The 16,374-nt window shown below is 39.9% G+C and overlaps 1 long non-coding RNA gene across 1 annotated transcript in view; it reads right to left on the reverse strand.

Annotated features, from left to right (window-relative positions):
• LOC135231280 (uncharacterized) overlaps window positions 1-16,265 on the reverse strand; it is a 30,359-nt gene extending 14,094 nt beyond the window's left edge. The window contains exon 1 of the long non-coding RNA XR_010321972.1: window positions 748-16,265. This is a non-coding gene — a long non-coding RNA (uncharacterized LOC135231280). The remainder of the gene's footprint in view (window positions 1-747) is intronic.
• Between the last annotated feature and the right edge of the window lie 109 nt (window positions 16,266-16,374).

A 16,374-nucleotide genomic window follows, 5' to 3' on the forward strand; every position in this document is an offset into this window, starting at 1 on the left:
AGTGATATGAGCTTTTCAAAACAATTTGGCCACCAATAAATTCAACTAAGGCTTAGTAATTTCACTATCTTAGGTACCTTCTATTTTGCCAGCAAGATCCGTCCCTCCTTATAAGAACAGAAGTCTCAGTAGTGGGCTGATAGTAAAAACCGTGATTGATTGTTGAGCAAAGGTGAATGTAGTCTTTGTTACGTGCATATCCGGCAGGGGAAACTACAGTGGCTCTTTCCTGTGAGACCGGAAACAGAGGGATACCTTCACGGCCAAATACAGCAAACCCAACTTCTGTCTGGCATTTTTCACGGTAAACTACTGGGATTCAGCGAGCCACGAGCATGGATGGCAAAGTACAGGCACATTCTAAGGACAGTTAAAGGCTCCTGTCATACTGAGTATGACAGCAACATCTGTACGGGCTGCTTTTGATTTACTCAGTGTTTCCATATTTGTTAGTCCTCTGGATCCATATAAGCACACTACAGAGGGTTGTTTTTTCCCTTTTTTTTTTTTTACTATTCCTGTTTTATAAAGGAGAAATTAAAATAAAAATCCAAATCCCAGTGCAATATTATGTGCACCAGCCACCGCAGTCATGGATCCTATCTGAAGCTCCTTACATACATTATTTCTAATACTAATAATGACTCAGCAAGTTTACTATTATTATCCCTGACTTTAAAAATGAGAAAACTGAAGGAGAGAGAGGTCAAAAAGCAACAGCAGTATCATATTTGACCATGATTTTACCTGTCAAAGAACATAGGAACGACTTGATAGACACAGAAGCTGTGGACTTAGAGCAGAGGGATGAAAATGGAGTTGTATAGGGTAGCCCTCTCCTTCAGCCCAGGTGCCAGTGTGATTCGTGACTCTCAGCATCCATCGTCATCGTCATCTGTCAGTGATGTGGTTCATTGTCAACAGACGCAGCTTTAGCCTTTGGTACAGACAGCAGCCTAGAAGCATCGGCTAGACTTCAGGGAGGGTGTAGATGATGATTTGGGCCTTGGAAGGGTGGGAGGGATGGGGAGTCATTTAGTCATTGACAGAATAACTTTGAAAACAATTCAGTAATCTTATTTTGTAATGACTTTTCAAAACTGTGCAATTTATTTTGTAGTAAAAAATAGTAGTTTGTTTTAATATCAAATGCTATAATTTAAAACTAAATTGTGTTTAAAAACAGCAACAAAACTATTCTGAATTTTTTGCTATAATTAACTGTATGATACAACCCTAATTTTTTTTCTCATGTCTTAAGTTTTTGCATGTTTACTTTATTATGTGTTGTTTATTTTTGTGGTTGTTTTACTGAGTTTGTAAAATTTTGTTTATTAAAGCAGCTATTATGTGGAGACTCGCTTGTATCATGAACTATTTAAGATTTTTATAGTTTGGTTTTTTTCTTAGAATTTATTTTTAATAACAGTGTTTTTACAGGCGTTAGAGTCCCTTGAGCGTGTAAGTGATTAATGCCCCTAACTGCTAACCAAAAGGTTAGAGATTTGAGTCTATCCAAAGGTGCATCAGAAGAAAAAGAAAAGAAGAAGAAGAAAGGCCTGGTGAAAAGTCAGCCATTGAAAACCCCTCATGGAGCACAGTTATGTTCTAACACTCACGTGGTTGCCGTAAGTCAGAGTCAAGACAATCATTTTGTTTGTCTGTTTTTTCATATATTATCTCTTTACAGTGGGACACCAACCTTAGGAATTTTACAAGGCGGGACTTTTTAGCTCAGAGTGGTAGAGAGAGTGTGGTAGCCAAAGACACACAGCTACTATTAAAAAATGGAGCTCGAGCCCAAGCATCAGGCTCCAGGTCATTTGGCTTGTTGCTGCAATATCCTGAAAGATATTTCCCTTGGACTGATCTCAAAAAATTGATTGAATGGAAAATAGTTGATATAAGAATTGTGGCACGTGAGAAAACAGTTTCTAACCAAGGGACTTAAGACAAAAGCAACTTGCCTTTAAGTTAGCAACTTGGAGAAAAGTCGAGAGACATATTTATTAGGCGTTTACACAAATAACTTAGGCCTTCTACATTTATTTGCCAACCACGCCCTCACTTCACAAGGTATTTTTGTAAGCACCGCTATGCCAATTTTCCCTGGTAGTGAAGTGGTTAAGAGCTCAGGAGGCTAACCAAAAGATCTGAAGTTCACATCTACCAGCTGCTACTTGGAAATCCTTTGGGGCAATTCTACTCTGTTCTATAGGGTCACTGAGAATCAGACCCAGGGCAATGGGTTTTGTTTTCCTGGTTTGGTAAAACAGTAAAATAACATAAACATTAGCATAACATGCTTAGGAAAACACCGCTGGGGGGAAAGTGCAGTTGGCAAAAACATGTAGAAGGTGCACATTATTTGCATAAAAATACTAAATGACACAGGAAGCATCCAAAGAAGATGGAAGGAATACACAGTCATTATACCAAAAAGAATTAGTTGATGTTCAGCCATTTCAAGAAGTAGCGTATGATCAGGAACCAACGGTACTGAAGGAAGAAGCCTAAGCTGCTCTGAAGGCATTGGCGAAAAACAAGGCTCCAGGAATTGATGGAATATCAATTGAGATGTTTCAACAAACAGATGCAGCACTGGAGGTGCTCACTCGTCTATGCCAAGAAATATGGAAGACAGCTTCCTGGCCAACTGACTGGAAGAGATCCATATTTATGCCTATTCCCAAGAAAGGTGATCTAACCGAATGTAGAAATTATAGAAAGATATCATTAATATCACACCCAAGCAAAATTTTGCTGAAGATCATTCAAAAAATGGCTGCAGCAGTATATTGACAGGGAACTGCCAGAAATTCAGGCTGGTTTCAGAAGAGGATGTAGAACCAGGGATATCACTGCTGATGTCAGATGGATCCTGGCTGAAAGCAGAGAATACCAGAAGGATGTTTACCCGTGTTTTATTGACTATGTAAAGGCATTTGACTGTGTGGATTATAACAAATTATGGACAACATTGCTAAGAATGGGAATTCCAGAACACTTAATTGTGCTCATGAGGAACCTTTACATAGGTCAAGAGGCAGTTGTTCGGACAGAACAAGGGGATACTGATTGGTTTAAAGTCAGGAAAGGTGTATGTCAGGGTTGTATTCTTTCACCATACCTATTCAATCTGTATGCTGAGCAAATAATATGAGAAGCTAAACTCTGTGAAGAAGAAGGGGCCATCAGAATTGGAGGAAGACTCATTAACAACCTGCATTATGCAGATGACACAACCTTGCTCGCTGAAAGTGAAAAGGACTTGAAGCACTTACTAATGAAGACCAAAGACCACAGCCTTCAGTATGGATTGCACCTCAACATAAAGAAAACAAAAATCCTCGCAATTGGACCAATGAGCAACATCATGATAAACGGAGAAAAGATTGAAGCTGTCAAGGATTTCATTTTACTTGGATCCACAATCAACAGCCATAGAAACAGCAGTCAAGAAATCAAAAGATGCATTGCATTGGGCAAATCTGTTGCAAAGGACCTCTTTAAAGTGTTGAAGAGCAAAGATTTCACCTTGAAGACTAAGGTGCGCCTGACCCAAGCCATGGTATTTTCAATCGCATCATATGCATGTGAAAACTGGCCAATGAATAAGGAAGACCGAAGAAGAATTGACGCCTTTGAACTGTGGTGTTGGCAAAGAATATTGAGTATACCATGGACTGCCAGAAGAATGAATAAATCTGTCTTGGAAGTACAACCAGAATGCTCCTTAGAAGCAAGGATGGCGAGACTGCATCTTACATACTTTGGACGTGTTGTCAGGAGGGATCAGTCTCTGAAGAAGGACATCATGCTTGCCAGAGTACAGGGACAGTGGAAGAGAGGAAGACCCTCAACGAGGTGGATTGACACAGTGGCTGCAACAATGGGTCCAAGCATAACAATGATTGTAAGGATGGCACAGGACCGGGCTGTGTTTCGTTCTGTCGTGCATAGGGTTGCTATGAGTCGGAGCCGACTCGATGGCACCTAACAACAACAAGTATCAGGATATCACGCATATTCACATAAATTTCTCATTTAATACTTGCAACAGCCCCCTGAGAGTATTCCACAATATAGATGAGAAAACAGACCCAGAGAGCTTAAGCAGCCTGCCTTTGATCCTGCAGATAGAGTAAGGTAGGGGATTTTACTCAATTTTTTCCGCCTCACTCACTGAGTCACATTACCTTTAACTAGAAAAAGATTACATGTACTTTGCCATGTCCTGAGTAAAATGAGTACATAATAAGTAGTGACTGTTTAACAATCCATTTGACCTTGAAAATGACGACCACTCTGTTTTAATGCAGTAAAATAACTTTCAAATGACTTTCAAATAAGAAGCCAAAAAAAAAAAAGAAGAAGCACTTTGTAAAAGAGGCAGTTTGGGATCTATAAACATTTTAACTAGTCACTTGGGAACTCCCAATTTATCCCTCACTTGCAGGAGATTCATATCCAGAATTTAAAATGTTTTACTTTTAGTTTAGATGCAGTGTGTCAAAAAACTTGATTGTTTAAATTTTAATGACAAGCTCAGAACCTGCTTTGATAAAGTTTAACTTTCATTTCCCTGAGTAAGCTACTTTCAGACGTATTTGGCTCTTTCTGAAACACTCAAATAAAAAATTATTTCTGGATTTGGGGTGAAAGTTTTTTTTCATTTTTTTTTAACATAAAGTTGAAAGAGAACTCATATAGTGAGTATTGCCCAGATGGATATAGCCATTGCTAAATTTTTACTTTCTGTCACGCATCTGTCAGTTTGTCCTACTGTGGGGGTTTCCTTGTTGCTGTGATGTTGGAAGCTATGCCACCAGTACTCAAATGCCAGCCAGTGAAAACTTTATGAATAGCAGCGGAACATTGTCTGATATAGCGCCGGAAGATGAGCCCCACAAGTTGGAAGGCATTCAAAAGATGACTGGGGAACAGCTGTCTCCTCAAAGTAAAGTCAACCTTAATGACATAAATGGAGTCAAACTTTCGGGATCTTCATTTACTGATGTGGTACAACACAAAATGAGAAGTTAACACAAACATCCATTCATAATTGGAACGTGGAATGTACGATGGGTGAATCTAGGAAAATTAGAAATTGTCAAAAATGAAATAGAATGCATAAACATCCATATCCTAGGCATTAGTGAGTTGAAATGGACTGGTGTTGGCCATTTTGAATGGGACAATCATGCGGTCTACTAAGCCAGGAATGACAACTTGAAGAGGAGTGGCATTGTCATGGATTGAATTGTGTCCCCCCAAAAATCTGTGTATCAACTTGTTTAGGTCATCTGTGGTTGTCCTCCATTTTGTAATTGTAATTTTATGTTGAGAGGATTAGGGTGGGATTGTAACACCACCCCTACTCAGGTCACCTCCCTGATCCAATGTAAAGTGAGTTTCCCTGGGCTGGGGCCTACACCAACTTTAATCTCTCAAGAAATAAAAGGAAAGGGAAGCAAGCAGAGAGTGGGGGACCTCATACCACCAAGAAAGCAGCACCAGGAGCTGTCCTTTGGACATGGGGTCCCTGCACTTGAGAAGCTCCTCAGTCAGGGGAAGACTGAGGACAAGAACCTTCCTCCAGAGCCGACAGAGAGAAAGCCTGCCCCTGGAGCCAACGCTCTGAATTTGGACTTGTAACCTATTAGACTGTGAGAGAATAAATTTCTCTTTGTTAAAGCCATCCATTTGTGGTATTTCTATTATAGCAATACTAGATGACTAAGGCCTTGTAGTCATCATTAAAAAAAAAAATTAAAAATTTCAAGGTCTATCCTGAAGTACAACAATGATATGATAATATCCATACACTTACAAGGAAGACCAGTTAATACGATCGTTATTCAATTTATGCATTAACCACTAAGGCCAAAGATGAAGAAATTAAAGATTTTACCAAATTCCGCAGTCTGATTTTGATCAAACATGCAATCAGGATTCATTGCTAATTACTGGTGATTGGAATGCGAAAGTTAGAAACAAAGAAGGATCTGAAGTTGGAAAATATGCCCTTGCTGATAGAAATGATGCCAGAGATTGCATGATAGAATTTTGCAAGACCAACAACTTCTTCATTGAAAATACCTCTTTTCAACAACATAAGCATCGACTATACACGTGGACTTCTCCGAATGGAAAACACAGGAATAAAATCAACTACATTTGTGGAAAGAGATGATAGAAAAGTTCAATATCATCAGTCAGAAGAAGACCAGGGACCGACTGCAGAACAGATGATCAATTGCTCCTATTCAAGTTCAAGTTGAAGCTGAAGAAAATTAGAACAAGTCCATGAGAGCCAAAGTATATCCCACCTGAATTTAGAGACCATCTTAGGAATAGATTCGCTGCATTTAGCACTAATGACTGAAAGAAAGCCAGACGAGTTGCGGAATGACATCAAGGACATCATACACCAAGAAAGCAAAAGGTCATTAAAAAGAAAGAGAAGACCAAAATGGATGTCAGAAGAGAATCTGAAACTTGCTCTTGAACATCTAGTAGCTAACCTGACCAAAAAAATGATGAAGTAAAAGAAGTAAATAGAAGGTTTCAAAGGGCAGCTTGGGAAGACAATGTAAAGTACTATAATGACATTATAATTATTATAAAACCAAAAGGGAAGAACACGCTCAGCATTTCTCAAGCTGAAAGAACTGAAGAAAAAATTCAAACCTCAAGCTGTAACAGTGAAGGATTCTATGGGCAAAATACTGAACAACACAGGAAGCATCAAAAGAAGATGGAAGGATTACACACAGTCACTTCACCAAAAGATTTGGTTGACATTCAGTCATTTCAGGGGGTAGCATGTGATCAAGAACTGATGGTGCTGAAGGAAGAAGTCCAAGCTGCACTGAAGACATTGGCGAAAAACAAGGCTGTAGGAATTGACGGAATACCAACTGAGATGTTTTAACAGAGGGGTGCAGCACTAGAGGTGCTTACTCTTCTATGCCAAGAAATTTGGAAGCCAGCTACCTGGCCAACTGACTGGAAAAGATTCATATTTATGCCTATTCCAAAGAGATATGATCCAACCGAATGTAGAAATTATCAAACAGTATCATTAATATCACAAGTAACTAACCTTTTGCTGAAGATCATTTAAAAGCTGTTGAAGCAGTGCAACAGGGAACTGCTAGAAACTCAAACCAGCTTCAGAAGAGCACATGGAAGGAAGGATATCATTGCTGATGTCAGATGGATCCTGGCTGAAAGCAGTGAATACCAGAAAGATGTATGTTTACCTGACTATGCAAAGACATTTGACTGTGTGGATCACAACAAATTATGGATAACATTATGAAGAATATGAATTCTAAAACACTTAATTGTTTTTTTTTTTTTTATCATGAGGAATCTGTGCATAGATTAAGAGGTAGTCCTTTGAGCAGAATAAAGTGATACTGCATGGTTTAAAGTCAGGAAGGTATGCATCAGGTTTGTATCCTTTCAATGTACTTATTCAATCTGTATGCTGAGTTAATGATCCAAGAAGCTGGACTATACGAAGAAGAACGGGGCATCAGGATTGGAGGAAGACTCATTAACACTCTGCATTATACAGATGACACAACCTTGCTTGCTGAAAGTGAAGAGGACTTGAAGGACTTCCTGATGAAGTTCAAAGACTACAGCCTTCAGTATGGATTACACCTCAGCATGAAGAAAATGAAAACCCTCACAGCTGGACCTCGTAGCAACATCATGATAAGTAGAGAAAAGATCGAAGTTGTCGAGGACTTCATTTTACTTGGATCCACAATTTACACCCATGGAAGCAGCAGTCAGGAAATCACATGAGGCATTGCATTGAGCAAATCTACTGCAAAAGACCTCTTTAAAGTGTTAAAAACAAAGATGGCCCTTTAAAGACTAAGTTGTGCCTGGTCAATCGCCTTATATGCATACGAAAGTTGGGCAATGAATAAGGAAGACTGAAGAAGAATCGATGTCTTTGAATTACAGTGTTGACAAAGAATATTAAGCATACCATGGACTGCCAAAAGAATGAATAAATCTGTCTTGGAAGAAGTCCAGCCAGAATGCTCCTTTGAAGCAAGGATGACAAGACTTCATCTCACACACTTTGGACACATTATCGGGGGGGATTAGTCCCTGGAAAAGGACATCATGCTTGGTAAAGTAGAGGGCCAGTGAAAAAGAGGAAGACCCTCAACAAGATGGAATGACACATGGATGGAATGACACAGTGCACCAAAAGGCTCAAGCATAACAATGATTGTGAGGATGGAGCAGGATCAGGCAGTGTTTCGTTCTCTTGTACATAGGGTCCGGAACCAATTCGCCAGCATTCACAACAAGTTTTTATTAGGAGGCCTGGTTTCACAATGGTTAAGTGTTTGGCAGCTAGCCAAAATGTTAGCTGTTTGAATCCACCGGGGCTTCGTGGGAGAGAAGATCTGGCAATCTACTCATGTAAAAATTACAGCCTAAGAAACTCTATGGGACAGTTCTACTCTGTCCTATAGGGTCGTTCTAAGTCAGTATTGACTGGCTGGCAAACAATAACTTTTCATTATTCAGAAATTAGTTGACAAGCTTTTACATTTCCCTGATCATTGTCCTCTAGACTTCAACCTCTCCGTCTTTTCAATAACTTCGCCTGGTCCATCTAAGGATAAAAAACAGAAGGGAAAAAAATAAAACATAAAATGGATACTTTGTCTTTTGTAAGTCCATTCAATCAAATTTATCAGGGAAGAGATCTGTAATGGTTTGAATATGTTGAAGTACTAACTCCAGGTACTTGTAAATGTGACCTTGTTTGGAAATAGAGTCTTTGAAGAAATTTTAAGTTAACTTGAGGTCATACTGGAGTAGAATGAGCCCTGGCCCAATATGACTGGTGTCCTTATAAAAATAGGAGACAAGACACAGAGAAACAGAGGCACAGAGGGAAGACGGCTGTGTGAAGAATGAAGCAGAGATTGCAGTGATGAATTTACAAAGCAAGGAACGCCAAGGATTGCCAGAAGCCACCAGAAGCTGAAAGAGGCAAGGAAGGATCTTCCCCTAGCACCTTCAGAGAGACACTTGATTTGGGATTTATGGCTTCACGAACTGTGAGACAATACATTTCTGTTGTTTTAAGTCATCCAGTTTGTGGTACTTTGTTACAGCAACCCTAGAAAACTAATACAGGATCTAGTACTCTGGGCCAAATGAGTTGTTGGGTTTTATTTATAGGTGGTTCTTAAAGTTAACGTATGCAGCTGTTAGTAGAAGGAGTGAAGTAGAAAATAAGCAGAGTTACTCATTCATTCAAACAACAAACATTCATGGAACACCTAGATTAGAAATAGGTGCTGAGGATTCAGAGATTTAAAAATACATACACGGTTCTCTGTCCTCGGGAATTTACACTCTGAGAAAGGAGAGAGGAGAGTAAACAACAGCAGGACACTTGGTAAAGGGCTGTAAAGAAGAGAGCCCGGAGAAGAAGCAAATACTCCAGACTGAGGGGGCCTGAGAAGGATACTCTGGGAAGGAATGATGGAGCTGACCCTTACAGGGCTTTTTCCATCCACTTCTAAAATGCCATTATGCCTTAGAAGGCTATATCAGAAATTCTTTCACTACTGTTCAACCACAGCATATTAGAAATTAAATCAAATTTTGTTTGTAAGTTGTGCAGTATTTGGTAGTAGAAACGCCAACACTTATCCAGAAGTAGGAACAGTCCTCTGGCCACTTAATCTCTCTGGCATAATTCTTTTCTCTCTTTTTTTTTTTTTTTTGCCCTAAATCGCAAATACCCCCCAACTCCACTACTAATCTGAAGACCAGATAATGTCAGAATCTACGTATGTCTGACTCAAACACCCATTCACAGCTTCAAGAACCCCACCTCTTTTTGGTAACCTGGGAAGTGCTTGTGTAAGTGCTCAATGCAGGGAGTGTTTACAACAGGCATAATTCTGACGCAGTAAAGAGTGTGACCTATTGTCAGAATGAGTGGCTATGATGACTCCTTATCTGACCTAATCCCAATGAAGTAGTAGATACCATGGATATATACATAAAGCAAAACATCACACCATCATCATTGTCAAAACCGGAAAGCAGTGACTGAGGCAGCTACTTTGTACACAGCACTGCAATTGTTTGCCGGTGATGCCAACACACAAGCTTTGCTTCTAGAGGACTGGGTCTCTAACTCATGCAGTCCAAAAGATAAACAAATGTTAAAGATGTCTCACACAAAGTATCAAATAAGGAGCAAATAAAAATCAAAGGACAGAAGCTCAGGTAAACTCCCTGAGGGCAGGAGTGGTCTGGATGTCTTCTTGGAAGAGATCAGTATGTAAGCTAAGACTTGAAGAGAAGGTTAGAGACAGTATGTCAGACTAGATCTTATGGTTCCCAGTAGCCACCACTCAAGAAGTGATAGAGAGGTTTCCAGTACAGTTCCTGTCACATAGTAGGGACTTAGTATTTGTTGAATAAATGAAATGTGGACACTGCATGAGGAGCCTCAGCACTAGTTGACCTGGAGTTCAGTTGTGGGTAGGTTGAAAGGTTAACTTGAGGCAAGAACAGAGGACACTAGAATATAGAGATTTGCTTCTGCTACTTTCTTGCATGGGCACTTGCCACTTTGGTGGCATCTAATTTGAGAAATTAATAAGAGAGCTAAACACAGTATATTACTGTAGCGGGAAGAGGTGGGTTGGGCAGTACCTCCGGCTCTGTCTCTCATTGATTGTGTCAGTTAATTGTGCCTCAATTTCCTCCTTTGCAAAATGTGAATAATAGTGACTGCCTTGCTTACCACGGGGCAATCATGGGACTCAAATAAAGGTAACCATCATGTATACATTTGTCAACTCTGTTACTCAAAGTATGGCCATCAGCATCAGGATCAACTTGAGTGCTTAGATCTTATGTTACAAATGGTTAAACGCTCAGGCAAGCATTTGGCTACTAACCAGAAGGTTGTGATTTGAATCCACTCAGAGGTACCTGGGAAGAAATGCCTGGCTATCTACTTCCAAGAGGTCACAGCTGTTGAAAACCCTGTGAAGTGCAGTTCTGCTCTGAAAGACTTGGGGTTGCCATGAATCAGGATTGACTCAATGGCAACTGGTTTTTATTTTTAAGGAAAATGAAGGCATAGAATGCATGTCCATAGAAGTTATGCTAAATAGGAAAAAGGGCGGTGAAAACCAACAATCAAAAATTAAGCAATTAAAAACAGAACAACAACAAAAATCAACCAACCAACATTCTTATGTCAGCATAAGACTTTTAATTGGATAGAACCGATGCCAGGTTAAATTGGTTTCTAATACTGAGGCTAATACCTTGTGATATAGGAGGTACTCCACCTATGGAATTCTTTTAACTGGAAAGAATGTAATAAGTTAATAACGTAATAACCTCAGAAGAGCATGAAGAGATATCTGTTTAGTGGTGTTTTAAGCTGAGTCCTGATTCAGAAAAATTGGATCAACCTCAGGGTTCGGCCACTCATGAAAACTGCAGTAGCAAAGGAGACTTCTGGGTTCTTCGTCCTTGGTCAAAACCACAGTGAATTCAACTCACTGAATCTATTGGTCAATTCAATCCTGCCATTGGTCAGTATGTTCACAGCTTTTGACAGGAAGGCGTTTTACTCAAAGACTTGCCGAACTTCCTTCCTGCAAGATTTCAGTAGCACACTAAGCATTGCAAAGGGGAACTATTGATCATAAAAATACAACATAATATTGTAAGCTTGGCCTTCACTGAACTTACTGGAAAATTATGTTGTGGAAACGAATGATGAATGAATTTTTCCTAATGCTAATTTTAAAAAAAAAATCAATTTTGAAATAAAGTGATTAGGATTAGCAAGAATTATTTTCCTGGTTAAGAAATAAATATCAAGCACACAACAATACTACTACTCACCAACTATCGGCCATGTGTTATGTACCAGGCCACGTAGGAGGTCCTTACATACCTTACCTCCAATTGTCCACAATCCTGAGGGTCAAGAATCATCATCATTCCCGTTTCACAGATAAGAAAAGCAAAACCCAAAGAGCTTAAGTAAGGATAGCAAAGCCAGAAATGAGTGAGGTCTTTTACTTGTAAGTTCCATGTGGGAAGATGCCACTTAGGCGTTTGCTCACCATTGAGTCCCTAAAGCATAATAGAGTAAATGTGCAAATAAAAGTCTTAGAAATTTCCTTAAAGAAACAAACAAAAGTAACTACTAAGTTGTGTCACTGTGAAAAGTATCCAAGGAAACCAACAACTTAAAGAAAAGGGTTGCAAGGTGCTTGGGAAGCAAATTTCTCACTTTCTTGTACAGATGTCTGGTTTTCAGAAGCCATCCCGGTTGGTCAATAGAATGCACTTACCCTTAAATGGCAGCACTCCTGATTACCTAAGCACGGTAAGCTCGTGGGTCGAGCATGACTGATTAATGTTGAGCCAGGAGCTGCTGGCACACCTTCCCCTCTTAAATCTCATCAACCTTTCCAGCAAGGTAGAGAATATGACTGGAATCTGTTCCCATAGTTTTCTCCTCTTGACATACTTGCACCTTGAGGGTGGAGTTGCATCACAAATTGGGAATTCCCAAAAGACAGGCACCCTGCCCTGTTAAACCATCCTCGTGCACTGCTGCTCAGCAATGTTTCCATGCAACTTCCTTCAGAACAAAAAAACAGTTGCTGTTGGGTCGATTTTGACCACTGGTGACCCTGCGCATGTCAGAGTAGAACCGTATTTCGTAGTGTTTTCAGTGGCTGATTTTTTGGAAGTAGATGGCCAGGCCTTTCTTCTGAGGTGCCTCTGGGTGGACTCAAATCTCCAACATTTCTGTCAGCCGCTAAGCTGATTAACCATTCGCACTACCCAGGGACTTCCGTCTTTTCAAATCTAAGGGCTATTGCTGTGAAAGCAACTTGGAAATGCTGGATTTTGTAATGACATCTTGCCCAACAAGTCTTCAAGAAGCTCCTTTAACCTTGTCTCAGTCTTCTGACAAGGCGTGATAAAAGACAAATATTTAAAATCGGATTCTGTGTTTAAAATAGTTTAGTGTTGGAAATCTGTAGCTAACACTAATGTTCTCTTTAATTTAACTAAATGATTCAGATAGTTGAATTTTGCCCAAAGGCAATTTTACTACAAAGAGTTAAAATTTTTAACTTAACGTGAACACACACATACTTCTGTGGCAGGGTAAACTGGCTTGCTCAAGCTTTTGAGCTCATAAATACATAACATACTTTAGGGTGAAGATGGAGAGAGAGTGAAGAATTTTTCAGATTCCTGCCTGAAAGGGAAGCTACACAACCAGCCCACTTCTCCACTATCTTACCTGGCCAGTGGTTCTACCACTTTCTCATCTCCTCACCAACACAAATAGAAAAGCACCACCTGACTAACGCTGCCTGCCTTTGTAGTGAGTTAATTGATAAAGCCAGTGCTTGTCGTTGGAGAGCCCGCACGTTCGGAGGCAGAGCTTGCACAACGAAACGCAACGTGGTGATGTGAAACTTAGAAAGCCAGGGGAACACAGCTATGCTGAGCTGGCAGAGCCAAGTCACTGGGAACTGTGCTTTGTGATCTCCAAAGCGCAAACCTGATGAAAATGGTGATATGTGGCATGATGAGTTCCTCCACGTCAAAGCACCTAAATTTTCAGACAGTTATTAACTGCTTGCTCATGGCAGAGTTCGATGGGGGGCTCTAAATTTAAGGAACAATTCCAGTGGTCACGTGATCTGCCTTTTTTTTTTTTTTTTTGCACAGATTATATAAAGGGACGTGAGTGCAAGGTTTACCAACTGGAGTTCGGAGGGACTAACAAGCGATAATGTACATTTTAGTTAAATGTATTTTTTATTGAAGATTCTGGTGTGACTACTCAGACCCGTTTGGCTTCTATCAGGACATGTGGTACCCAGATTTGTTTTCTTCTTTGTCTCTCTTCATTCACAGACGTTTAGAGAATCCTCATTAAAATTACTTAGAACGAAACAGAAAAGACCTTGTAGAAAATAAATCTAGTTAAACACACGTTGTTGTATTGCCTCATTTGTGTGATGCATGGACCTAATTTTCCTCTCTTTGTGCCTTAACTATGTACATTAGGTGATTCTTGCCAATTAGTGCAGGGTGTCACATCTCCAATTGCTTTCTCTATCTTCTTACACATTAAAAATAAATATGTGCCATCTGTCTCATATCTGGAAAACAATTCAAAATGGTTACTTTTGCTTCTTCAGGATTGCACCACATTTTATAGTTCTAGTGCCTTTGGATGGTAAGCAAGTTCTCTTTTCATTTCATAAACGTGAAGTCATTTTGTGAATCCTATAAAATCATTAGAAGCTTCTCATGAGAGGTTGGGCCAGCTAGAAGGCAGTGAAGGGTGGTGATTAAATCCACAGTCTTTGGTGCCAGAGATTTCCGTGGAATGCTGAGCCTGCTGCTGTCTAACTGAGTGACCTCAGCAAAGTGGCTTGGCCTCAACAAGCCTCAGTTTCCTCACCTGTGAAATGGGGATAAGATCTACCGGATGCAGTACTGTTCTAAGTACGGCATACCCATACGTTGCCTACACAATTCCTGGTTATGGCACAAGGGGTAGAAGCTATCTTCCTCCTCCTCCTCCTCACCAAATTTAGGGAGGGAAATAATGCAGTTTGGGGAGGAAGGATGTTTAAAAATAGCTCACTGTGGCTGTCAGAAAGCTGTTTTCTTTCTCTACAGCAGTTAAAATATATAAAGGCAAGAACCTTTATTCACCTGCCTACTTTGCCCTTTGCATACACAGGTCAACTCTGAATGATGGAATGAGATTGGTGGAACTTGGGAAACGTGGGAGACTTTGAATCTACTATGGCTACAAAGCATTTTTCAAAGATTTTTTTTTTTTTTTTTAATAAAAACTGGTGTGTTATGAAGAACCAAATGCCTGAATAACTTAACTATAATTAAAGGGGCAAAGAGCACTTTGAAAACTTTTCGTTTTCCATTCTAAGTTAGTCCAATTACCTTCAACGAGACTTCCTACTGTAGCACGAGAGAATGCTTTCTAGGTCTGAGCTAGGGCATTTTGAAGACAGGGAACATGTAATGTCAAGTCCACCCTGTACTCACAGACCACAGAATTCCAGTGCTATATAAAATGCTGGATACATGTGACCTAGCCCAAACTATTTTAGCAGTAAGAAAATTGAGGCCCAGGGCAGTTAAGCAAATTGTCCAAAATCACACAGCTAGTTAGAACTAGAATGTTTCTTTTTAGCCAGGTTTCAAAAAATTTGTTTTGCAGATTGAAACTTTTTATACTTCTATAAATATCATTGGTTTGCAGCTTATTCCTTGTACAACAGTCCTCACAGCAGCCTTATTTGAACATAACTTAGCTGGTCGGCATAGTCCTTGCATGACAAAGTGGTCAAGTCTTCAGAGCAGCAGGGAATGCATTACCAATCCTTTACTTAGACTGTACAGTCAGGCCAATTCAACTATTAGTCACCCTGACATGTGTTCGGAACACAACACACTCATGAATCTTGGCAAAAATTTAATCTGCTTCCTGCACCCTCCCACACCACGCCTTTCAAATTGCTGATATCTTTTTTACTGCACTTATAGAGAGAAAATCACTTAGAATCCCTAATCTGTAATGCATTTAAGCGTCCCCTCCCAATTATAAAATTCAAAGCAACTATCAAATTCAGCAAATTAAGAGAACCGCAAATTCTACTCTGAAGAAAAGTAGTGAGCACTTATTTCGAATAATGAATTTTCCTTTGTAGTCAAACTAGGAACAATGTTAACTCATTCCCTTTGACCTTTTTTTCCCCATAAGTACCCTTCTTCCAGAAAGCACCCATTGATTTTACCCTATTACTACTTATTAGCTTAATATAAAATGAAAATATACCTCTAATGGATAGATGGACCAGTTCCCACTAATCCACACAGTAAATTAAAACTGAAACTAAGCTCTAAAGCTACTCATTTAGAAATTCTTCTCAAAAACAAAAAGCTGCCTACTTTATTTTCAAACTCTACCTTTTATACACTGGCTTGGCTTAAAAGAAAAAATAAAATAAAAACGAAGATACAAAGTCATCTTGTGATAATATACACGACCTTTTGCTTCCTGCCCTACTTTACTAAGCTAGCCAGTGAAGGCTGTGGGGCTACGGCAGGCTGGGCCCAGAAGACCGTGGGAACAGTTTGCAGGTCTGGCTTCCTTCCGCCATTGTCTCCACCACCCCCCGCCCCCCCCCCCGTGCTATCTTAAGCAAGGTGTGTGTGGCCAGGTGGCTGAAGAAAGGCTCTGCTGTTATTGCCTAACAGGAACAAGGCTGC

This window comes from Loxodonta africana, chromosome 4 (assembly GCF_030014295.1).
Source record: "Loxodonta africana isolate mLoxAfr1 chromosome 4, mLoxAfr1.hap2, whole genome shotgun sequence".
In the NCBI taxonomy this organism is placed as follows: Eukaryota; Metazoa; Chordata; class Mammalia; order Proboscidea; family Elephantidae; genus Loxodonta; species Loxodonta africana.